This window comes from Mesoplodon mirus (genome assembly GCF_964341445.2).
Source record: "Mesoplodon mirus genome assembly, chromosome: 3".
Classification (NCBI taxonomy): Eukaryota; Metazoa; Chordata; class Mammalia; order Artiodactyla; family Ziphiidae; genus Mesoplodon; species Mesoplodon mirus.
Window position 1 is genome coordinate 136945618 of NC_138978.1, and position 26385 is coordinate 136972002.

The 26385-nt window shown below is 42.6% G+C and overlaps 1 long non-coding RNA gene across 1 annotated transcript; it reads right to left on the reverse strand.

Moving 5' to 3' along the window:
- Window positions 1-212: 212 nt before the first annotated feature.
- Window positions 213-8572, reverse strand: LOC309801130. Its single transcript, XR_014293532.1, has 4 exons — window positions 8499-8572; window positions 8013-8043; window positions 3389-3454; window positions 213-260 (listed from the first exon to the last, which is right to left on the reverse strand). It is a non-coding gene; the product is annotated as an uncharacterized lncRNA (long non-coding RNA).
- Window positions 8573-26385: the final 17813 nt, after the last annotated feature.

The window sequence follows — 26385 nt, forward strand, 5'->3', positions numbered from 1 at the left end:
AAGAAAAGGTGATTGTAGAGCACAGTCATGTCTAAGGACACAATTTCTCTCTATTGTATCATTAAAATATGAAAAAAAAGTCAGAACTCTACACATATTTCATTCTTCTCTCTGATTTCATATCCACTTTCCTCAGTCTCCAAAGGAGGAGATTTAACCCTAAAGTTCCAGGAACCCTCTGCCATTAGATCCTACCTAAGTGTTGTTCCTACCTGTATCCTTTTCCTCATCACAGCCACAAATGCTATCCAGAGTCGATTCTGTAGAAACACGAATACGAATGTACAAGTCTTATGGATACATTTAAAATGTGACTAATGTGACTGAGTAATTGGTTATTTTATTTTGTTTTATTTTAATACACTAAGATAATCATTGACTGAATTAAATAAATTGTAACAGGCACATCTAGCTAGTGGCTACCACATTGTAATACACATCCCTCTCTCTCTCTCCATATAAATGTATATATATATATATAATATATGGAGAATGTTACCACCACTCCCCTGTTTATTCACCTCTGTATGTTGTATCAATTAAAGTTGACTATTTGCTGATGGTTTAATGAAGGTAAAACCTCTGCCCCGTGAAGGTACTTAGCCAAAGGGGTAAGAGGGATGTGTCCCTCTGCTGGTTTCCCTGGTAACCGATGAGCCCATCTGCTGTCAATTCCCCCTTTAACTGGAAGCCTGCCTATTCCGCCCAGAGAGAAGAATGCTGCTACTGCTGCTGCTGCGTTCTGCCTGCCATCGCCTATCTACAGTGGGATGTCTCTCCAGGACCACTTTGCTTAAGACGTGAAAGATCTCCCATCTATTAAACCATGAATGTCTCTGTCCCTGACTCCGGGCTCTTTCCTTAGCCCTGAGGCTGAGCAAGTACAGGGCTTGCAGGCGTGAGAGGTGCAGCCCAACACCTTCTGCAGGGCAGTTTGCTGGCCACATTTGATGATTCCTTTGTAGGTGCTTCCTAGGCTCATGCACACTTGCCAGGCACTCATGAGACCTTGGGGACACTGAAACAGTAATGTCAACTCCCAGATCCTAGAGGAATTCCCGACAGGTGTTCCACTTGAGGGGAGAGGTAATGAGCATGGCCCAGTGCACCTGTGCTAGACATAATCAGCGAGCAGGTGCAGAAGGGAGGGAGGGACATTCACTCACATCATGAGGCCATCCTTCTCACCACTGCCTCTGAAAAATCCAGGGAAGGAAGGGACAAAATGCCCTTAGAAGGTAAATGGCCTGTACACTGAAAACTATAAACCACTGCTGAAAGAATTAAACAGGGAAAAAATAATTGAAATGACATAGCATATTCATAGACTGGAGACATATTATTGTTGACATTTCTACACTACACGAAGGTAAGTAGTAATTCATTGTAATACATATAAAAATCCCAATGTCATTTTCAAAGTAAAAGAAAAAAAATCCTAAAATACATATGGAACCACTAAGGACTCCTAACAGACAAAACAATCCTGAGAACAAAGAACATAGATGGAGGCTTCTCACTTCCTGACTTCAAAACACATTACAAAGCCACAGGAATCAAAACTGTACAGTATGGACATAGAAACAGATACATAGGCCTAAAGACCAGAATAAATAACCCCCAAGAAAACTCATAGATACATGGCCAAATGAAATTCACCAAGCTTCTAAGACAACAAATAGGGAAAGTATAGTTTTTTCAACAGTCAATAGGATGAAAATATAACTTACAGAAAGATTACAAACATATATCAGAAAAGGAGCAAATGTCCAAAACATCTAAGAAAAACACTACAATTCAAATGCAAAATACATTAAAAAATTAAAAAGGGCAAATAACTGGGTTCAGAAATGTGCAAAGACTTAAATAAGACATTTCCTGAAAAAGACATACAAATGGCTAACAAATATAGGAAAAGGTTCACAGCCTCACTAATCATCAGGGCAAGGAAAATGAACACCTCACACCTGTTAGGCTGTGTATTATAAAGAAAAAAATTAACAGCTTAAGGCAAAGATGTAGGGAATTGGAAACTTTGTACACTGCTGGTGGGAATGTAAAATAGTGCAGCTCTTATGAAAAACAGTACGGGGGTTCCTTATAAAATTATAAACAGAAATATCATATGATTCAGCAATCACAGTTCTGGGTATATATCCAAAGGAAATTAAATCAGTATCACAATGAGATGAACTTAAGTTCATTGCAGCATTCTCCACAATAGCCTAGATATGCAACCAACTTCACAAAACAAGTAAGGGTCCTGTGCCAGAGCTAACCTTAGGTACTTCAAAACAACTCCATAAGTCTCTTAGCCCCTTAGAGAGGATGAAAGCAATATTAGAGTTAAAAGTAACTTGAACCAATTCCCTTAGTCTGGAATACTGAAACAAAAGTTCTACAGCAGGGGAAGCCTCCTAAACACACAGCACCTGCCAGGGTTTACACAAGCCTTGGAAGAACTGGGAAGGATAAGACCAAGGCAGGCCTGAGGTAAGGTCAGAGCGTAGGCAGGACTGGGGTGTGGGGAGCAGGGGCAGGGCTGTCCGGATGGAGCAGTGGGTTGCAAGAAGAGCAGTGACCCTGGGTCCTGCTGCCCTGAGTCTCTCTCCTGGGCCTGGTGAATTTCAGGAGACCAGGTTTGCAGGTCTGTGAGAGCCAGTGTGTATAGCAAGCCCAGCAACCCCTTCACAGAGTCCTCTAGAATGCCTGCCAGCCATGAAGGGTCTTTAGGATCAGCTGGACGTGGAGGCCTCTCAAATGGAAAAATGTCTGCACATCAGCCTTGGGAGGTGCTGAGGCTGAAATGAGGAGACTGAGCACACGCATTGATTCCAAAGTATGTGTTCTGTGACTCATCCACCTCTGGGAGCGCGCATTCCATGAGGAATAAACAGTGAGGACAAAAGTAAGATGAAGCTACAAGTCCTGAACGTGTAGAGGGAGAGAGTTCAAGTCTCATCAACCACCTGACACTCACTATAAGAATTTATTCTCTAGTGTCATGTGACTATGAGACTTTTGTTCCCACTAGGATATGGCCATCATACGTGAATGTAAAACTGAAACCAAAATCCTGGTGCAAAATACTCTACAGGTACCAAACAGAAACGAACCTTTCATCTTTGACAGTGAAAAAGCAATGAAAGAATAGTCTTGTGAGAAAGAAAATTTCTGAATGGCAAAGCAAGAAAAGATGACTATAAGCACAGTACAGTCAAAGGACATGGACACAATAACTCTATTATATCATTAAAATTTGGAAAGAGCAAATCAGAATCCTACACATATTTTCTTCTTCTCCCTGATTTCATATTCACCTTCCTTAGTTTCTAAAGAACCGGGTGGAACCCAAGTGTTCTAGGAATTGTTTCGCTTTATATCCTACCTGAGAGTTGTTCGCTATGTGAATCGTCATCAGCATCAGTGCTATGTATGCTCTCCAAGATCCATTCTGTACAAACACAACCATGAGCATAAAGTTATTATACAAGTTGACCCACCCATTTCTCCTACTCGACTTGCTGGCTCACACAGCATCACCCTGGTCTTCCCTCCAGGTTCTCAGACCTCATCTGTGCTCTGTGCAGACAGAGTCCTTCAATAAGATATTGATCACAGTTGAAAATTTCAAATGAGGGAGAGATGCTGAGAAAATCACCTTTCGACCCCTCACTTCTATAGACCCATTTATAGCTTTCACCGTCAACCTTACCAACCTGAAATTCCAGATGGTACAGACACACTTCAAACATGGCTAGTGTGACCAAGCAATTGTGTGTTTTTTGCATTTTTTAATAGAATGAGTTAATTATTCTTTGAACTAAATTAATTATAAATAGACACATTTGGTTCGTGACTACCACACTGGAAAGCTCAGCTGTAAGAAATCCAAAGATGAGAAAGAGGCAACCAGCCACCCTTCCCCTGGTTGTTCTTTACTGCAGAAAATTTGATGGCCTGATCTGATCCTTCGTATGTAGGTATATCTTGGGCTCTTGAACCCACGCCAGGCATTGGGAGGGTCCTTGTGGACACTGAAATAGTACAGTCAACACTCAGATCCAAGAGGAATTCCCAGCAAGGGGCCCACTTGTAGACAGAGGTGAAGGGCATGGCCCAGTACACCTGTATTAGACATTATCAGAGAGTAGGTGCAGGGGGAGGGAGGGATTTCACTCTCTCCATGAGTCCATCCTTCTCAATCCTGACTCTAGAAGGCCTGAGGCAGGCAGTGGAAAAGGCCCCGTAGGAGGTGAAAATTTGTATACTGAAAACTACAGGACACTCTAGAAAGAAATTAAAGAAGAGACAAGTAATTGGAATGACATACCATGTTCATAGACTGGATTATTAAATACTGTTGGCATTTCTATACTACATAAAGTGATGTACACATATATCACAACAACCCAGAAAATTCCATGTCATTATTATAGAAGTGGACAGAATTCTAAAATACATATGGAACCCCCCAAGTAGATAAAACAATCTTGAGAGAAAACAGCAATGATGGAGATTAACACTTCCTGAACTCAAAACACATAACAATGCCACAGTAGTCAAAACAGTCTGCTACTGGGATCAAGATAGTGATATAGACCAATGAAATATAATAGAGAGACCCCAAATAAACGCACATATATATGGCCAACTGATCTTTGCCAAGGTTCTAAGATTACCAAGTGAAGAAAGGATAGTCTCTTCAATAATCAACAGAATGAAAAGGCAACCTATAGGATGGGAGGAAATATGTGTAAACCTTGTATCTGAATAAGGGACCAATATCCAGAATATATAAGAAACTACTACAAGTCAATTTCAAAAAAACAGCGGGCAAATAACTGAGTTTCAAAATGGGTAAAAAGCTTCACTAGACATTTCTCCATAAAGACATACAAGTGGTCAATCTACATATGAAAATTTGCTCAACCTCGCTAAGCATCAGGGAAATGGAAATCAAGCCACAAGGAGATATCACTCACACCTGTTAGGTTGTGTATTATAAAAAGGCAATTAGGGCTTCCCTGCTGGCACAGTGGATGAGAGTCCGCCTGCCGATGCAGGGGACACATGTTCGTGCCCAGGTCTGGGAGGATCCCACATGCCGCTGAGCAGCTTGTCCCATGAGCCATGGCCGCTGAGCCTGTGTGTTTGGAGCCTGCGCTCCGCAACGGGAGAGCCCACAACAATGAGAGACACATGTACTGCAAAAAAAAAAAAAAAAAAAAAAAAAAAGAAAGAAAGAAAATTAATGGATGCTGGCAGAGATGTGAAGAAGTGGAACTCCTGTACCCTGTTTTGTACCCTGTAGTAATGTAAAATGGTGTAGCCATTATGGAAAACAGAATGGATGTCACCCAAAAATTATTAAGAGAACTCTCATAAAATCCAGCAGTCACTCATTTAGGTTTATATACAAAGGAGATAAAACAAGAATATCCAAGAGATATCTACAATCTCATGTCCATGGCAGCATTATACACAATACACAACATAGGAAAACTGCCTAGTGTCCATGGGAAGATGAATTAATAAAGAAAATGTGGTGTATACATAGAGTGGAATGCCATTCAGTCTTTGCAAAAGAAGGAAATCCTGCTATTTGCAGCAACACGAAAGAACTTGGAGGACATTTGTAAGAGTGAAATAAGCCAGTCACGGAAGGTCAAAAACTGAAAGAAAACTCTTAGAAGCAGAGTGTAGAAGGGTGGTTCCAAGAGCTGGCAGGAGGTTGACATGGGGAGTCTCTGTTCAATGGTTAGAATGTGTTATTTCAAAATGGAAAAGTTCTAGACACATGCTGTACAACAAGGTGCATGTAGTCAACAGGACTGACTGGACATTTCAAAACTTGTTAAGACGTTGGATTTCATCGTATGTGTACTTTTACAACAATAAAATATACATATGTAAAATAAATACCAAGTGGAAAAAGGGGAAAAAAGAAGAAAAATAAGGAAAGGGAGTCAACAGAGGGAAAGAAGAAAGGAGGAAGGGTCTCGAATGTACACAGGTATCAGGAGATAATGGGAGAGAAGCTCCTCTCCCCAGGCTTTAAAGAAGACATCTCTCCACAGTTCACTCCAGCAGGAGGGGGATGTCCTTTCTCTTCCCCATTCAACCAGAAGTGCCAATAGCATCCTAAGTGTGGCCCAGGCTGTGCTCTGGTGTACACTTTTCCTTGATCTCTAAACCAACCACACCTGACTCCCCATGGCTCAGGTGTCCTTAAAGTATCTCCTTCCACTTCTCTAAAGCATTTCCCTCTTCAAGTGCAGCCCGAGGCGGCAATCCTGTCCTCACACGTGGGGTCCACTGGGCGGGTCTCTGAGTTCTTAAGAGCCTCCCTGTGAGTAGCAGGCACTGAATCGCACACCAGGGTTCCCCTCAGCACCATCAGGTAACTACGACCTAGGGATTGACGATTTCTAGAACAACTTTACTCATAGACAGTCTCATGGTTAAACAAGTGACATTTTACAATCAAGCATTTTCAGTTTTTTCTTTGGTGGGGAAAATATTGACACATATAAGGCAATCATATTCTATTAAAGTATGTATTTCTCAAAGGACTCACTATCGAAAAAAAATTTTAAGTATAACTTTCCATGTTTTAATTGACTTTACTCTCAGACTTGTTTGCTTGCAAAAGCCTTCAGAAAATACCAAGAACATACATCATCTGGCAGTTTGCACAGCAACATGAGTGGAGATCCTCTTGTCACACTGCTTGATTTCTCTGTCCCACCTTGCAAAGCACAACCTCCTGTCCTCCCTCCTGGGAAGGGAGCCAGTGCCCACCCTGTGCTCAATCCTTGGGGTAGATATCTTGGTTCTGTCTTCACTGTATGCAGTGTTTCTTGCCCAGCACACAGAAACAGGGCCGGCACAAGTGATGGAAGACAGGCTTTCTACAGGAGAAGGACATTGCGTTTCCTTAGCAGAGAATCCGATAGTGAATATTAGCCTCAAAGGAGAAAGGTGGAGTGAATTTCCTCCATCTACTCCTGGAGGCTCCTTCTTTCTCGGACTCCTCCAGAACTGGGTGTGGCATGTGGGTACAATCATGGGCTCCCTGCAAAAAGAAGGAGTCCTGCCTAGCACTAGGTGCTTCAGGTAAGGGGGGAGGACTCCTCCTGAGGCTCTAATAGGAAACAGTTAGAATGAGGGAAGTGGCAGAGAGATGTATCATAACCATTCAGAATGTTATGAGACGTACTAAGAGATGAGATTTCTTATTAAATGAAGTTGTAATTGGCCCAGTAGTAGGCATGCTGAAACCCAGTTTTGTTCACTAAGAATCCAGCCATGGAGCAACTAAACCCGTGCACCACAACTACTAAGCCTGTGCTCTAGACCCTGAAAATCACAACTACTGAGCCCACGTGCCACAAATTTTGTAGCCCATGCACTTAGAGCCCGTGGTCTGGAACAACAGTAGCCACCGAAATGAGAAGCCCGCACAGTGCAACGAAGACCCAACACAGCCAAAAGAAAAAAAAAAGAATCCAGTAAACATTTGCCTGGTTGGTGATAGGATTTGTTTTCCAGGTTAAATGAGGCTCACTTGGTATAAAATCAATGCACACCCTGAAAGTGTACAGTTTATTTACTTTTATATCCATACCCATTCATGATGCAGAGTTGATGGGAAAATTTTTTAGAAAGATGGCACAAGGAACAGTGATGTTTATGGGAACATAAGTCAAGGGAAACACAACACAAAATGTTCACATACACACACAGAGTCATCCCACTCATTTCACATACAGACACACCCAGTCTCATGCACACAAACTTACACCACCTAACCGTAATACAGCTTCTTCCTGGGACTATAGTAACTGGTCACATTACTTGTAAATCTCTTTCTATCACCAGGACCCCTACTCTCATTCCCAGCACAAATTTGGAATCAGTTTGCCCTCTACACTAAAACCAGCAAGAATGTCCCACTTTCTCATCTTCAAAGTTCTTCCTCCCCAAGTGACTGATTCCAGAATACATACCGTTTTCACGTTCTGTGAAGGCCACCTGCAACTACAGAAGAGAAAACACTATGAGGATAAGATCACAGTGATGCTCAGGTCTTTTGTTCATTTGCTGACAGTAGAAAACCTGATAAGAAACAGTGGTCCAGGGAACCCAGCAAGGGTTATCAGAGCAAACCTACTCAGGCTGAAAGGCAAGAACTTTTCTAGGAGGATGGAACTTCCAAGTCCATTTAGGTTGGAAATTACAGAATTCTCTGCCTAGAGGAAAAATCGCTCCAGGAGAGAGAGCTCCATACTCTACAGGCTGTAATGGATGCTGTCAATTTTAATGTCCTGAGGAATCAGGCACCATGAGTTGGTAATAGACTCTCACTCCACATTCTCCCAACCAAGGGAATTGTATGTATCTGGAAGGAATACCCTCAAATATTCATAACTTAAATCTATTGAAAGAGAAATAAAGCAATATTTCGATCTCAGACCAGAAAAAATCCAGCTTACCTTGATGATCCTCGGAGGCTTTTCTTCTGTCCTATCACGGTGCAGGTCTACCGCCACATCATCAGGGAGAGCTGGAGGGACACAGAGTAACTGTCAGGACACTGGTGATGCAGCTCAGGAATGACTCAGGGCCTTTCTTCTCAATGAGGACATGGGGTGGTGTGTATGGATGTGGGAGGTTAGTAAGTGTGGGCTGAGCTGGTGTTGGGCCATCCTCTTTGGGGGATGAAGGAAGGTAAAGGACAAGAGGAAGGAAATGAAAACAGAGCTTTGGCTTTGTAGCTAAAGGGAGCCTAATCAGAAGGGAAGGGTCGATCTAAAAAATGGTAAACATTAAAATGCATGCTCTGTTTCAATGACAGAGACCCATGACCCATCCTGCCTCTTTTGAGCTTCTGCTAAATTGCCACTGTCTCTTGATTTTTCCCAGATCACTCTTTCCCCAGCATCCACAATGCCAGCTACTGCATTTATCATGACTTCTGTTGTATGATATTTTATACTTGATTAACAGCAACCTCCATTAAAGGACTGAATTCAATCCTAGACAAAATATGCTACATTTATTCACTAATCACTTGTCTTAAAGAAAATCAAATACACAAGATTTGACAAAACTGAAATCCTACCCTTTAGATACAGCCACTATCAATCGTATCATATTTTTCTCCCAGTCTTTGTTTGCTATACAATGTACGTATGCCCACTGAGTCAGCGGCTGTCCATACTCTAGGGAGCTGTTCCATAAGTGGGACACTTTGTTATGAAGAGGGAGCCCGGACTCAGCACAGCCTGTTTCTAACCCAGCTGTGCAGGAGAAGTGTACAGGCTAACAGTCAGGTTCCACTTTGAGTCCTTGGGTGTGGGCTACAGGAATTGACCAATTCTATGGCTTGTGGTAATGTTATCCAATACAATAAATAGCTCCCTGATTCTTATCTGCTTTCGGCCTTGTTTAAGCAATGACACCAGCACTGACAGATATGACCTGTACTGTGTACATGGTGTCTCAAACCTCTCAGAATCTGTAGCTGACCAGGAGAATGCAGGTCTTGAGGTGAATTTCACATTAATGACTGTGCCAAAGTCAACTGATAAGTCCAGCCATAGCTGCCCTGGATTCTGTGATCATTAAGGCCACCTGATGGGCAAGGTCTGGACCTTTGTAGATGCTAGGACTTCCAGCCAAGGATACGAATGCAGGGACTCCCTTGCTCCATGACTGAGGATCCCTTGGCTGAGTTGTAAGTGCAGGTCAGGGATCCAGAGCATCCATATTGGGACCAACCCCTGGGTTCTCAGTTTGGCTTTTCCACTTAGGAGATCAAGAGCTTAGAACATTTATCTCTGCACCATCTCCTTCTGAGGAAAAGGAATATTAACCAAATCTGGGCAACAGCTGTGTTGAGGGAAGAACATGCAACCAACTTCACAAAACAAGTAAGGGTTCTGTGCCTGAGCTAACCTTAGGTACTTCAAAAGAACTCCGTAAGTATCTTAGCCCCTTAGAGCGGATGAAAGCAATATTAGAGTTAAAAGTAACTTGTCCCAATTCCCTTAATCTGGAAAACTGAAACAAAATTCTACAGCAGAGGAAGCCTCATAAACACAGAGCACCTGCCTGGGTATACCCCAGCCTTGGAAGAACTGGGAAGGATAAGACCAAGGCAGGCCTGAGGAAAGGTCAGAGGGTAGGCAGGACTGTGCGGTGGGGAGCAAGAGCAGGGCTGTCTGGAAGGAGCAGTGGGTTGTAAGAAGAGCAGTGACCCTGGGTCCTGCTGCCCTGAGTCTCTGTCCTGGGCCTGGTCAACCCCAGGAGACCAGGTCAGCAGGGCTTTGAAAGCAAGTGTGTGAAATAGCCCAGCAGCACCTTCACACTGTCCTCTAGAATTCCTGCCGGCCATGAAGGGTCTTTAGGGGCAGCTGGACGTGGACCCCTCTCAAATGGAAGCATGTCAGCACATCAGCCTTGGGGAAATGGAGAGGCTGAGATGAGTTCAAGGTGACTGAGCACATGCAGTGTTCCCAGAGCATGTGTTCTGTGACTCATCCATCTCTGGGACTGTCCTTTACAAGAGGAACTAACAGTGAGGACAAAACATGAGGTGGAGCCACAAGTCCTGAAAGTGCAGAGGGAGACAGTTCACTTCTCATCCACCACCTCACCCTTTCTAGAAGAACTTGGTCTCAAGTTTCAAGGGCCCATGAGTGTTTTGACCCATGAGTGTTTTGTTCTGTCCATCATGGGTCAATATGCAAAAGAAAACAAACTCTCCTGTGCACAATACCCTACATGTGCTAACCAGAAAACAAACTTCCATATTAGGGAGTGACAAGCACAAGAAAGAGCAGCTCATGTGCAAAAGATCATTTTTGATGAGCAAATCAAGAAAATGTGATTATAGAGCACAGTCACGTCTAAGGACACAATTGCTTTCTCTTGTATCATTAAAATATGAAAAAAACAAGTCCGAACTCTACACATATTTTATTCTTCTTTCTGATTTCATATCCACCTTCCTCAGTCTCCAAAGCAGGAGATATAACCCTAAAGTTCCAGGAACCCTCTGCCATTAGATCCTACCTAAGTGTTGTTCCTACCTGTATCCTTTTCCTTATCACGGCCACAAATGCTATCCAGAGTCGAATCTGTAGAAACACGAACATGAATTTACAAGTCTTATGGATACATTTAAAATGTGACTAATGTGACTGAGTAATTGGATATTTTATTTGTTTTATTTTAATACTATGAGTTAATCATTAATTGAGTTAAATAAATTATAACAGGCACATCTAGCTAGTGGCTACCACACTGTAATACACATCCCTCTCTTTCTCTCTCTCCATATATATATATATATATATATATATATATATATATATATATATATATACCCATTCAAGATGGCTGTTTGCTGATGGTTTATCAAAGGAAAAACTTGTGCCCAGTGAAGTACTTAGTACAAGAGGTAAGAGGGATGCGTCACTCTGCTGGTTTCCCTGGTAACCGATGAGCCCAACTGCTGTCAATTCCCCCTTTAACTGGTAGCCTGCCTATTCCGCCCAGAGTGAAGAATGCTCCTACTGCTGCTGCTGCGTTCTGACTGCCATTGGCTATCTACAGTGGGATGTCTCTCCAGGACTACATTGCTTCTGACGTGAAAGATCTCCCATCTATTAAACCATGAATGTCTCTGTCCCTGATTCCAGGCTCTGTTCTTAGCCCTGAGGTTGAGCAAGTACAGGGCTTGCAGGTGTGAGAGGTGCAGCCCAACACATTCTGCAGGGCAGTTTGCTTGCCAGATTTGATGATTCATTTGTAGGTGTTTCCTAGGATCAGGCACACTTGCCAGGCACTCATGAGACCTTGGGGACACTGAAACAGTAATGTCAACACCCAGATCCTAGAGGAATTCCCGACAGGTGTTCCACTTGGGGGGAGAGGTAATGAGCATGGCCCAGTGCAACTGTGCTAGACATAATCAGCGAGCAGCTGCAGAAGGGAGAGAGGGACATTCAATCACTTCATGAGGCCATCGTTCTCACCACTGCCTCTGAAATATCCAGGGAAGGAAGGGACAAAATGCCCTTAGAAGGTAAATGGCCTGTACACTGAAAACTACAAACCACTGCTGAAAGTATTTAACAAGGAAAAAATAATTGAAATGGCATATCATATTCATAGACTGGAGATTTCTTATTGTTGACATTTCTACACTACCCAAAGGTAATTATAAATTCATTGTAATACATATCAAAATCCCAATGTCATTTTCAAAGAAATAGAAAAAAAAAGATCCTAAAATATATATGGAAACACTAAGGAGTCCAAACAGACAAAACAATCCTGAGAACAAAGAACATAGATGGAGTCTTCTCACTTCCTCTCTTCAAAACACACTACAAAGCCACAGGAATCAAAACTGTATGGTACTGACATAGAAACAGATACATAGGCCTAAAGACCAGAATAAATAAATCCCAAGAAAACTCATAGATACAGGGCCAAATGAAATTCACCAAGCTTCTAAGACAACAAATAGGGAAAGTATAGTTTTTTCAACAGTCAATAGGATGAAAATATAACTTACAGAAAGATTACAAACATATATCAGAAAAGGAGCTAATGTCCAAAACATCTAAGAAAAACACTACAACTCAAATGCAAAATACATTAAAAAATTAAAAAGGGTAAATAAATGGGTTAAGAAATGTGCAAAGACTTAAATAAGACATTTCCTGAAAAAGACATACAAATGAGTAACAAATATAGGAAAAGGTTCTCAACCTCACTAATCATCAGGGCAATGCAAATGAACACCTCACACCTGTTAGGCTGTGTATTATAAAGAAAAAAATTAACAGTTTAAGGCCAAGATGTGGGGAATTGGAAACTTTGTACACAGCTGGTGGTAATGTAAAATGGTGCAGCTCTTATGAAAAAGAGGATGGGGGTTCCTTATAAAATTATAAACAGAAATATCATATGATTCAGAAATCACAGTTCTGGGTATATATCCAAAGGAAGTTAAATCAGTATCACAATGAGATGAACTTAGGTTCATTGCAGCATTCTCCACAATAGCCTAGATATGCAACCAACTTCACAAAAAAAGTAAGTGTCCTGTGACTGAGCTAACCTTAGGTACTTCAAAACAACTCCATAACTCTCTTAGCCCCTTAGAGAGGATGAAAGCAATATTAGAGTTAAAAGTAGCTTGAACCAATTCCCTTAGTCTGGAATACTGAAACAAAAGTTCTACAGCAGGGGAAGCCTCCTAAACACACAGCACCTGCCAGGGTTTACCCCAGCCTTGGAAGAACTGGGAAGGATAAGCCCAAGGAAGGCCTGAGGAAAGGTCCGAGGGAAGGCAGGACTGGAGTGTGGGGAGCAGGGGCAGGGCTGTCCGGATGGAGCAGTGGGTTGTAAGAAGAGCAGTGACCCTGGGTCCTGCCGCCCTGAGTCTCTGTCCTGGGCCTGGTGAATTCCAGGAGACCAGGTTAGCAGGGCTGTGACAGCCAGTGTGTGAAGCGAGCCCATCAGACCCTTCACACAGTCCTCTAGAATTCTTGCCGGCCATGAAGGGTCTTTAGGGGCAGTTGGACGTGGAGCCCTCTCAATTGGAAACCTCTCAGCACATCAGCCTTGGGAGGTGCTGAGGCTGAAATGAGGAGACTGAGCACATGCAGTGATCCAAAAGAATGTGTTCTGAGACTCATCCATCTCTGGGAGCGCGCTTTCCATGAGGAATAAACAGTGAGGACAAAAGTAACATTAAGCTACAAGTCCTGAAAGTGTAGAGGGAGAGAGTTCAAGTCTCATCCACCACCTGACACTCACTATAAGAACTTGTTCTCCAGTGTCAAGTGACTATGGGAGTTTTGTTCCCACTAGGATATGGCCATCATACGTGAATGTAAAAATGAAATCAAAACCTTGGTGCAAAATACCCTCCAGGTATCAAACAGAAACGAACCTTTCATTTTTGGCAGTGAAAAAGCAATGAAAGAGTAGTCTTGTGAGAAAGAAAATTTCTGAATGGCAAAGCAAGAAAAGATGACTATAAGCACAGTACAGTCAAAAGACATGGACACAATAACTCTATTATATCATTAAAATTTGGAAAGAACAAATCAGAATTCTACACATATTTCCTTCTTCTTCCTGATTTCATGTTCACCTTCCTTCATTTCTAAAGAACCGGGTGGAATCAAAGTGTTCTAGGAATTGTGTCCCTTTAGATCCTACCTGAGAGTTGTTCCCTATGTGAATCGTCCTCAGCATCACTGCTATCTATGCTCTCCACCATGCATTTTGTACAAACACAACTATGAGCCTAAAGTTATCATACAAGTTGACCCACCCATTTCTCCTACTCGACTTGCTGGCTCACACAGCATCACCCTGGTCTTCCCTCCAGGTTCTCAGACCTCCCCTGTGCTCTGTGCAGACAGAGTCCTTCAATAAGATATTGATCACAGTTGAAAATTTCAAATGAGGAAGAGATGCTGAGAAAATAACCTTCCAACCCCTCACTTCTATAGACCCATTTATAGCTTTCACCGTCAACTTTACCAACCTGAAATTCCAGATGTTACAGACACACTTGGAACATGGCTAGTGTGACCAAGCAATTGTGTGGTTTTTGCATTTTTTAATAGAATGATTTAATTATTTTTCGAACTAAATTAATTATAAATAGAGACATTTGGTTAGTGGCTACCACACTGGAAAGCTCAGCTCTAAGAAATCCAAAGATGAGATAGAGGCAACCAGCCACCCCTCCCCTGGCTGTTCCTTACGGCAGAAAATTTGATGGCCTGATCTGATCATTCGTATGTAGGTATATCTTGGGCTCTTGTACCCACGCCAGGCATTGGGAGAGTCCTTGTGGACACTGAAATAGTACAGTCAACACTCAGATCCAAGAGGAATTCCCAGCAAGGGGCCCAATTGTAGACAGAGGTGAAGGGCATGGCCCAGTACACCTGTATTAGACATAATCAGAGAGTAGGTGCAGAGGGGCGGGATGGATTTCACTCTCTCCATGAGTCCATCCTTCTCACCCCTGACTCTAGAGGACCTGAGGAAGGCAGTGGAAAAGGCCCCGTAGGAGGTGAAAAAATTGTATACTGAAAACTACAGGACATTGCGGAAAGAAATTAAAGAAGAGACAAGTAAAGGGAATGACATACCATGTTCATAGACTGGATTATTAAATACTATTGGCATTTCTATACTACATAAAGGGATGTACACATATATCACAACAACCCACAAAATTCCATGTCATTATTATAGAAGTGGACAGAATTCGAAAATACATATGGAACACCCCCAAGTAGATTAAACAATCTTGAGAGCAAAAAGCAATGATGGAGATTAACACTTCCTGAACTCAAAACACATAACAATGCCACAGTAGTCAAAATAGTCTGCTACTGGCATCAAGACAGTGAGATAGACCAATGAAATATAATAGAGAGACCCCAAATAAACGCACATATATATGGCCAACTGATCTTGGCCAAGGTTCTAAGATTACCAAGTGAAGAGAGGATAGTCCCTTCAACAATCAACAGAATGAAAAGGCAACATATAGGATGGGAGGAAATATGTGTAAACCTTGTATCTGCATAAGGGACCAATATCCAGAATATATAAGAAACTACTACAAGTCAATTTCAGAAAAACACGGGCAAATAATGGACTTTAAAAATGGGTAAAAAGCTTCACTAGACATTTGTCCATAAAGACATACAAGTGGTCAATCTACATATGAAAATTTGCTCAACATCGCTAAGCATCAGGGAAATGGAAATGAAGCCCCAAGGAGATATCACCGACACCTCTTAGAATGTGTATTATAAAAAGACAATTAGGGCCTCACGGTTGGCACAGTGGTTGAGAGTCCGCATGCCGAGGCAGGGGACACGTGTTTGTGCCCCGGTCTGGGAGGATCCCACATGCCGCTGAGCAGCTGGGCCCATGAGCCATGGCCGTTTAGCCTGTGCGTTTGGAGCCTGTGCTCCTCAACGGGAGAGCCCACAACAATGAGAAGCCCGTGTAATGCAAAAAAAAAAAAAAAAAAAAAAAAAAGAAAATTAACGGATGCTGGCAAAGATGTGAAGAAGTGGAACTTCTGTACCCTATTTTGTAACCTGAAATAATGTAAAATGGTGTAGCCATTATGGAAAACAGAATGGAGGTCCCCCAAAAATTATTAAGAGAACTCTCATAAAATCCAGCAATCACTCATTTAGGTTTATATAGAAAGGAGATAAAACAAGAATGTCCAAGAGATATCTACAATCTCATGTCCATTGCAGCATTATACACAATACACAACATAGGAAAACTGCCTAGTGTCCATGGGAAGATGAATTAATAAAGAAAATGTGGTGTATACATACAGTGGAATGTCATTCAGTCTTTGAAAAGGAAGGAAATCCTGCTATTTGCAGCAACACGGAAGAACTTGGAGGACATTTGTAAGAGTGAAATAAGCCAGTCACAGAAGGTCAAAAACTGAAAGAAAACTCCGAGAAGCAGAGAGTAGAAGGGATGTTCCAAGAGCTGGCAGGAGGTTGACATGGGAAGTCTCTGTTCAATGGTTAGAATGTGTTATTTGCAAAATGGAAAAGTTCTAGACACATGCTGTACAACAAGGTGCATGTAGTCAACAGGACTGCCTGGACATTTCAAAACTTGTAAAGACGTTGGATTTTATCGTATGTGTACTCTTATAACAATAAAATATACATATGTAAAATAAATACAAAGTGGAAAAAGGGGAAAAAAGAAGAAAAATAAGGAAAGGGAGTCAACAGAGTGAAAGAAGAAAGCAGGAAGGGTCTCGAATGTACACAGGTATCAGGAGATAATGGGAGAGAAGCTCCTCTCCCCAGGCTTTAAAGAAGACATCTCTCCAGAGTTCACTCCAGCAAGAGGGGGATGTCCTTTCTCTTCCCCATTCAACCAGAAGTGCCAATAGCATCCTAAGTGTGGCCCAGGCTGTGCTCAGGTGTACACTTTTCCTTGATGTCTAAACCAAGCACCCCTGACTCCCCATGGCTCAGGTGCCCTTCCTGTATCTCCTTCCACTTCTCTAAAGCATTTCCCTCTTCAAGTCCAGCCCGAGGCTCCAATCCTGTCCTCACACGTGGGGTCCACTGGGCGGGTCTCTGCGTTCTTAAGAGCCTCCCTGTGAGTAGCAGGCACTGAATCGCACACCAGGGTTCCCCTCAGCACCATCAGGAAACTACGACCTAGGGATTGAGGATTTCTAGAACAACTTTACTCATAGACAGTCTCTTGGGTAAACAAGTGACATTTTACAATCAAGCATTTTCAGTGTTTTCTTTGGTGGGGAAAATATTGACACATATAAGGCAATCATATTCTATTAAAGTATGTATTTCTCAAAGGACTCACTATCGAAAAAAAATTTTTAAGTATATCTTTCCATGTTTTAATTGACTTTACTCCCAGACTTGTTTGCTTGCAAAAGCCTTCAGAAAATACCAAGAACCTACTTCATCTGGCAGTTTGCACAGCAACATGAGTGGAGATGCTCTTGTCACACTGCTTGGTTTCTCTGTCCCACCTTGCAAAGCACAACCTCCTCTCCGCCCTCCTGGGAAGGGAGTCAGTGCCCACCCTGAGCTCAATCCCTGGGGTAGATCTCTTGGTTCTGTCTTCACTGTATGCAGTGTTTCTTGCCCAGCACACAGAAACAGGGCCGGCACAAGTGATGGAAGACAGACTTTCCACAGGAGAAAGACATTGCGTTTCCTTAGCACAGAATCCGATAGTGAATATTAGCCTCAAAGGAGAAAGGTGGAGTGAATTTCCTCCATCTACTCCTGGAGGCTCCTTCTTTCTCGGACTCCTCCAGAACTGGGTGTGGCATGTGGGGACAAGCATGGGCTCCCTACAAAATGAAGGAGGCCTACCTAAAACTAGGTGCTTCAGGTAAGGGGGGAGGACTCATCCCGAAGCTCTAATAGGAAAGAGTTAGAATGAGGGAAGTGGTAGAGAGTTGTATCATAACCATTCAGAATGCTATGAGACCCATTAAGAGATGAGATTTCTTATTAAATGAAGTTGTAATTGACCCAGTAGTAGGCATGCTGAAACCCAGTTTTGTTCACTAAGAATCCAGTCATGGAGCAACTAAGCCCGTGCCCCACAACTACTAAGCCCGTGCTCTAGAGCCCGCAAGTCAAGGCCAAGATGTGGGGAATTGGAAACTTTGTACACTGCTGGTGGGAATGTAAAATGGTGCCGCTATTATGAAAAAGAGTATGGGGGTTCCTTTTAAAATTATAAACAGAAATATCATATGATTCAGCAATCACAGTTCTGGGTATATAGCCAAAGGAAATTAAATCAGTATCACAATGAGATGAACTTATGTTCATTGCAGCATTCTCCACAATAGCCTAGATATGCAACCAACTTCACAAAACAAGTAAGGGTCCTGTGCCTGAGCTAACATTAGGTACATCAAAACTACTCCGTAAGTCTCTTAGCTCCTTAGAGAGGATGAAAGCAGTGTTAGAGTTAAAAGTAACTTTTCCCTATTCCCTTAGCCTGGAATACTGACACAATATTCTACAGCAGAGGAAGCCTCATAAACACACAGCAACTGCCAGGGTTTACACCAGTCTTAGAAGAACTGGGAAGGATAAGACCAACGCAGGCCTGAGGAAAGGTCAGAGGGTAGGCAGGACTGGAGTGTGGGGAGCAGGGGCAGGTCTGTCCGGATGGAGCAGTGGGTTGTAAGAAGAGCAGTGACCCTGGGCCCTGCTGCCATGAGTCTCTGTCCTGGGCCTGGTGAATTCCAGGAGACCAGGTTAGCAGGGCTGTGAGAACCAGTGTGTGAAGTGAGCCCAGCAGCCTCTTCACACAGTCCTCTAAAATTCCTGCCGGCCATGAAGGGTCTTAAGGGGCAGCTGGACGTGGACCCCTCTCAAATGGAAGCACCTTCAGCACATCAGCCTTGGGAGGTGCTGAGGCTGAAATGAGGAGACTGAGCACATGCAGTGGCCCCAAAGCATGTGTTCTGTGACTCATCCATCTCTGGGAGCGCATTTTCCATGAGGATTAAACAGTGAGGACAAAAGTAACATTAAGCTACAAGTCCTGAAAGTGTAGAGGGAGAGAGTTCAAGTCTCATCCACCACCTGATACTCAGTATAAGAACTTGTTCTCCAGTGTCAAGTGACTATGAGAGTTTTGTTCCCACTAGGATATGGCCATCATACGCGAATGTAAAAAGGAAACCAAAATCCCTGGTGCAAAATACCCTCCAGGTACCAAACAGAAACGAACCTTTCATCTTTGGCAGAGAAAAATCAATGAAAGAGTAGTCTTGTGAGAAAGAAAATTTCTGAATGGCAAAGCAAGAAAAGATGACTATAAGCACAGTACAGTCAAAGGACATGGACACAATAACTCTATTATATCATTAAAATTTGGAAAGAGCAAATCAGAATTCTACACATATTTCCTTCTTCTTCCTGTTTGCATATTCACCTTCCTTAGTTTCTAAAGAACCGGGTGGAACCCAAGTGTTCTAGGAGTTGTCTCGCTTTAGATCCTACCTGAGAGTTGTTCGCTATCAGAATCGTCATCAGCATCACTGCTATATATGCTCTCCATGATCCATTCTGTACAAACACAACATGAGCATAAAGTTATTATACAAGTTGACCCACCCATTTCTCCTACTCGTCTTGCTGGCTCACAGAGCATCCCCCTGGTCTTCCCTCCAGGTTCTCAGACCTCCCCTGTGCTCTGTGCAGACAGAGTCCTTCAATAAGATATTGATCACAGTTGAAAATTTCAAATGAGGAGGAGGTGCTGAGAAAATCACCTTTCAACCCCTTACTTCTATAGACCCATTTACAGCTTTCACCGTCAACCTTACCAACCTGAAATTCCAGATGTTATAGACACACTTCAAACATGGCTAGTGTGACCAAGCAATTGTGTGGTTTTTGCATTTTTTAATAGAATGAGTTAAGTCTTGTTTGAACTAAATTAATTATAAATAGACACATTTGGTTAGTGGCTACCACACTGGAAACTCAGTTCTAAGAAATCCAAAGATGAGAAAGAGGCAACCAGCCACCATTCCAATGGTTGTTATTTACTGCAGAAAATTTGATGGCCTGATCTGATCATTCATATGTAGGTATATCTTGGGCTCTTGGACCCAAGCCAGACATTGGGAGAGTCCTTGTGGACACTGAAATAGTACAGTCAACACTCAGATCCAAGAGGAATTCCCAGCAAGGGGCCCACTTGTAGACAGAGGCGAAGGGCATGGCCCAGTACACCTGTATTACACATAATCAGAGAGTAGGTGCAGGGGGAGGGAGGGATTTCAATCTCTCTATGAGTCCATCCTTCTCAATCCTGACTCTATAAGACCTGAGAAAGGCAGTGAAAAACACCCCGTAGGAGGTGAAAAATTTATATACTGAAAACTACAGGACATTGCTGAAAAAAATTAAAGAAGAGACAAGTAATTGGAATGACATACCATGTTCATAGACTGGATTATTAAATACTGTTGGCATTTCTATTCTACATAAAGTGATGTACACATATATCGCAACAACCCACAAAATTCAATGTCATTATTATAGAAGTGGACAGAATCCTAAAATACATATGGAACCCCCACAAGTAGATAAAACAATCTTGAGAGCAAAGAGCAATGATGGAGATTAACACTTCCTGAACTCAAAACACATAACAATGCCACAGTAGTCAAAATAGTCTGCGACTGGCATCAAGACAGTGAGATAGACCAATGAAATATAATAGAGAGACCTCAAATAAACGCACATATATATGGCCAACTGATCTTGGCCAAGGTTCTAAGATTACCAAGTGAAGACAGGATAGTCGCTTCAACAATCAACAGCATGAAAAGGCAACCTATAGGATGGGAGGAAATATGTGTAAACCTTGTATCTGAATGAGAGACCAATATCCAGAATATATAAGAGACTACTACAAGTCAATTTCAGAAAAACAGCAGGCAAATAACTGAGTTTAAAAATGGGTAAAAATCTTCACTAGACATTTCTCCATAAAGACATACAAGTGGTCAATCTACATATGAAAATTTGCTCAACCTCGCTAAGCATCAGGGAACTGGAAATCAAGCCACAGGGAGATATTACTCACACCTGTTAGGATGTGTATTATAAAAAGACAAATAGATCTTCCGTGGTGGCACAGTGGTTGAGAGTCCGCCTGCCGAGGCAGGGGACACATGTTCATTCCCCGGTCTGGGAGGATGCCACATGCCGCTGAGCGGCTGGGCCCATGTCCCATGGCTGCTGAGCCTGTGCATTTGGAGCCTGTGCTCTGCAACGGGAGAGCCCACAACAATGAGAGACACGTGTGCTGCAAAAAAAAAAAATAAATAAATAAGAAAGAAAGAAAATTAATGGATGCTGGCAAAGATGTGAAGAAGTGGAACTCCTGTACCCTGTTTTGTACCCTGGAGTAATGTAAAATGGTGTAGCCATTATGGAAAACAGAATGGAGGTCCCTGAAAAATTATTAAGAGAACTATCATAAAATCCTGCAGTCACTCATTTAGGTTTATATACAAAGGAGATAAAACAATAATGTCCAAGAGATATCTACAATCTCATGTCTATTGCAGCATTATACACAATACACAACATAGGAAAACTGCCTAGTGTCCATGGGAAGATGAATTAATAAAGAAAATGTGGTGTATACATACAGTGGAAAGTCACTCAGACTTTGAAAAAGAAGGAAATCCTGCCATTTGCAGCAACACGAAAGAAATTAGAGGACATTTCTAAGAGTGAAATAAGCCAGTCACAGAAGGTCAAAAACTGAAAGAAAACTCCGAGAAGCAGAGAGCAGAAGGGGGGTTCCAAGAGCTGGCAGGAGGTTGACATGGGAAGTCTCTGTTCAATGGTTAGAATGTGTTATTTCAAATTGGAACAGTTCTAGATACATGCTGTAAAACAAGGTGCATGTAGTCAACAGGACTGCCTGGACATTTCAAAACTTGTTAAGACGTTGGATTTCATCGTATAAGTATTTTTACAACAATAAAATACACATATGTAAAATAAATACAATGTGGAAAAAGGGGAAAAAAGAAGAAAAATAAGGAAAGGGAGTCGACAGAGGGAAAGAAGAAAGCAGGAAGGGTCTCGAATGTACACAGGTATCAGGAGATAATGGGAGAGAAGCTCCTCTCCCCAGGCTTTAAAGAAGACATCTCTCCAGAGTTCACTCCAGCAAGAGGGGGATGTCCTTTCTCTTCCCCATTCAACCAGAAGTGCCAACAGCATCCTAAGTGTGGCCCAGGCTGTGCTCAGGTGTACACTTTTCCTTGATCTCTAAACCAACCACATCTGATTCCCCATGGCTCAGGTGCCCTTCCTGTATCTCCTTCCACTTCTCTAAAGCATTTCCCCCTTCAAGTCCAGCCCGAGGCGCCAATCCTGTCCTCACACGTGGGGTCCACTGGGCGGGTCTCTGAGTTCTTAAGAGCCTCCCTGTGAGTAGCAGGCACTGAATCGCACACCAGGGTTCCCCTCAGCACCATCAGCAAACTACGACCTAGGGACTGAGGATTTCTAGAACAACTTTACTCATAGACAGTCTCTTTGTTAAACAAGTGACATTTTACAATGAAGCATTTTCAGTTTTTTCTTTGGTGGGGAAAATATTGACACATATAAGGCAATCATATTCTATTAATGTATGTATTTCTCAAAGGACTCACTATCGCAAAAAATTTTTTAAGTATAACTTTCCATGTTTTAATTGACTTTACTCCCAGACTTGTTTGCTTGCAAAGGCCATCAGAAAATACCACAACCTATATCATCTGGCAGTTTGCACAGCAACATGAGTGGAGATGCTCTTGTCACACTGCTTGGTTTCTCTGTCCCACCTTCTAAAGCACAATCTCCTGTCCGCCCTCCTGGGAAAGGAGCCAGTGCCCACCCTGAGCTCAATCCCTGGGGTAGATCTCTTGGTTCTGTCTTCACTGTATGCAGTGTTTCTTGCCCAGCACACAGAAACAGGGCCGGCACAAGTGATGGAAGACAGACTTTCCACAGGAGAAGGACATTGCGTTTCCTTAGCACAGAATCTGATAGTGAATATTAGCCTCAAAGGAGAAAGGTGGAGTGAATTTCCTCCATCTACTCCTGGAGGCTCCTTCTTTCTCGGACTCCTCCAGAACTGGGTGTGGCATGTGGGTAGAAGCATGGGCTCCTTGCAAAAGGAAGGAGGCCTGCATAGCACTAGGTGCTTCAGGTAAGGGGGGAGGACTCATCGGGAGGCTCTAATAGGAAACAGTTAGAATGAGGGAAGTGGTAGAGAGATGTATCATAACCATTCAGAATGCTATGAGACGTACTAAGAGATGAGATTTCTTATTAAATGAAGTTGTAATGGACCCAGTAGTAGGCATGCTGAAACCCAGTTTTGTTCACTAAGAATCCAGCCATGGAGCAACTAAACCCGTGCACCACAACTACTAAGCCTGTGCTCTAGAGCCTGAAAGTCACAACTACTGAGCCCACGTGCCACAACAATTGAAGCCCATGCACCTAGAGCCCGTGGTCTGGAACAACAGTAGACACCGAAATGAGAAGCCCGCGCAGTGCAACGAAGTCCCAACACAGCCAAAAGAAAAAAAAATAATAATCCAGTAAACATTTGCCTGGGTTGTGATAGGATTTGTTTTCCTGGTTAAATGAGGCTCAATTGGTATAAAATCAATGCAGACCCTGAAAGTGTACAGTTTATTTACTTTTATATCCATACCCATTCATGATGCACTGTTGATGGGAATATATTTTAGAAAGTTGGCACCAGTCACAGTGATGTTTAGGGGAACATGAATCAAGGGAAAGACAACACAAAATGTTCACATACACACACAGAATCATCCCACTCATTTCACATACAGACACACCCAGTCTCATGCACACAAACCTACACCACCTAACCGTAATACAGACTCTTCCTGGGACTATAGTAATTGGTCACATTACCTGTAAATCACTTTCTGTCACCAGGGCCCCTACTCTCATTCCCAGCACAAATTTGGAATCAGTTTGCCCTCTACACTAAAACCAGCAAGAATGTCCCACTTTCTCATCTTCAAAGTTCTTCCTCCCCAAGTGACTGATTCCAGAATACATACTGTTTACACGTTCTTTGAAGGCCACCTGTAATTACAGAAGAGAAAACACTATGAGGATAAGATCACAGAGATGCTCAGGTCTTTTGTTCATTTGCTGACAGTAGAAAACCTCATAAGAAACAGTGGTCCAGGGAACCCAGCAAGGGTTATCAGAGCAAACCTACTCAGGCTGAAAGGCAAGAACTTTGCTGGGAGGATGGAACTTCCAAGTCCATTTAGGTTGGAAATTACAGAATTCTTTGCCTAGAGGAAAAATCGCTGCAGGAGAGAGAGCTCCATACTCTACAGGCTGTAATGGATGCTATCAATTTTAATGTCCTGAGGAATCAGGAACCAAGGGTTGGTAATAGACTCTCACTCCACATTCTCCCAACCAAGGTAATTGTATGTATCTGGAAGGAATACCCTCAAATATTCATAACTTAAATCTATTGAAAGAGAAATAAAGCAATATTTCTATCTCAGACCAGAAAAAATCCAGCTTACCTTGATGATCCACGGAGGCTTTTCTTCTGTCCTATCACGGTGCAGGTCAACCGCCACATCCTCTGGGAGAGCTGGAGGGACATAGAGTAACTGTCAGGACACTGGTGATGCTGCTCAGGAATTACTCAGGGGCTTTCTTCTCGATGAGGACATGGGGTGGTGTGTATGGATGTGGGAGGATAGTAAGTGTCGGCTGAGCTGGTGTTGGGCCATCCTCTTTGGGGGATGAAGGAAGGCAAAGGACAAGAGGAAGGAAATGAAAACAGAGCTTTGACTTTGTAGCTAAGGGGAGCCTAATCAGAAGGGAAGGGTCGATCTAAAAAATGGTAAACACTAAATTGCATGCTCTGTGTCAATGACACAGACCCATGACCCATGCTTTGAGCTTCTGCTAAATTGCCACTGTCTCTTGATTCTTCACAGATCACTCTTTACCCAGCATCCACAATTCCAGCTACTGCATTTATCATGTCTTCTGTTGTATAATATTTTATACTTGATTAACAGCAACCTCCATTAAAGGACTGAATTCAGTCCTAGACAAAATATGCTATATTTATTCACTAATCACTTGTCTTAAAGAACATCAAATACACAAGATTTGACAAAACTGAAATCCTACCCTTTAGATACAGCCACTATCAATCGTATCATATTTTTCTCCCAGTCTTTGTTTTCTATACAATGTATGTATGCCCACTGAGTCAGGGGCTGTCCATACTCTAGGGAGCTGTTCCATAAGTGGGACACTTCGTTATGAAGAGGGAGCCTGAACTGAGCACAGCCTGTCTCTAACCCAGCTGTGCAGGAGAAGTGTACAGGCTAACAGTCAGGGTCCACTTTGAGTCCTTGGGTGTGGGCTACAGGAATTGACCAATGCTATGGCTTATGGTAATGTTATCCAATACAATAAAATAGCTCCTTGATTCTTATTTGCTTTTGGCCTTGTTTAAGCAATGACACCAGCACTGACAGATATGACCTGTACTGTATACATGGGGTCTCACACCTCTCAGAATCTGGGAGCTTACCAGAATTCAGGTCTTGAGGTGAATTTCACATTAATGACTGTGCCAAAGTCAACTGATAAGCCCACCCATAGCTGCCCTGGATTCTGTGATCATTAAGGCCACCTGATGGGCAAGGTCTGGACCTTTGGAGATGCTAGGACTTCCAGCCAAGGATACGAATGCAGGGACTCCCTTGCTCCATGACTGAGGATCCCTTGGCTGAGTGGTAAGTGCAGGTCAGGGATCCGGAGCATCCATATTGGGACCCACACCTGTGTTCTCAGTTTGGCTTTTCCACATAGGAGGTCAAGAGCTGAGAACATTTATCTCTGCACCATCTCCTTCTGAGGAAAAGGAATATTAACCAAATCTGGGCAACAGCTGTGTTGAGGGAAGAACAAGGTAGTGTTCAGGCAGTGTGCAGTGGTGATGAGCTTTGTTGACAGGTGAATTGTGCTGTGTAAGAGGGAAATATCTCCTCAGGAGATATAAATGTAAAATGATGCCACTATTATGAAAAAGAGTATGGGGGTTCCTTATAAAATTATAAACAGAAATATCATATGATTCAGCAATCACAGTACTGGGTTTATATCCAAAGGAAATTAAATCAGTATCACAATGAGATGAACTTAGGTTCATTGCAGCATTCTCCAC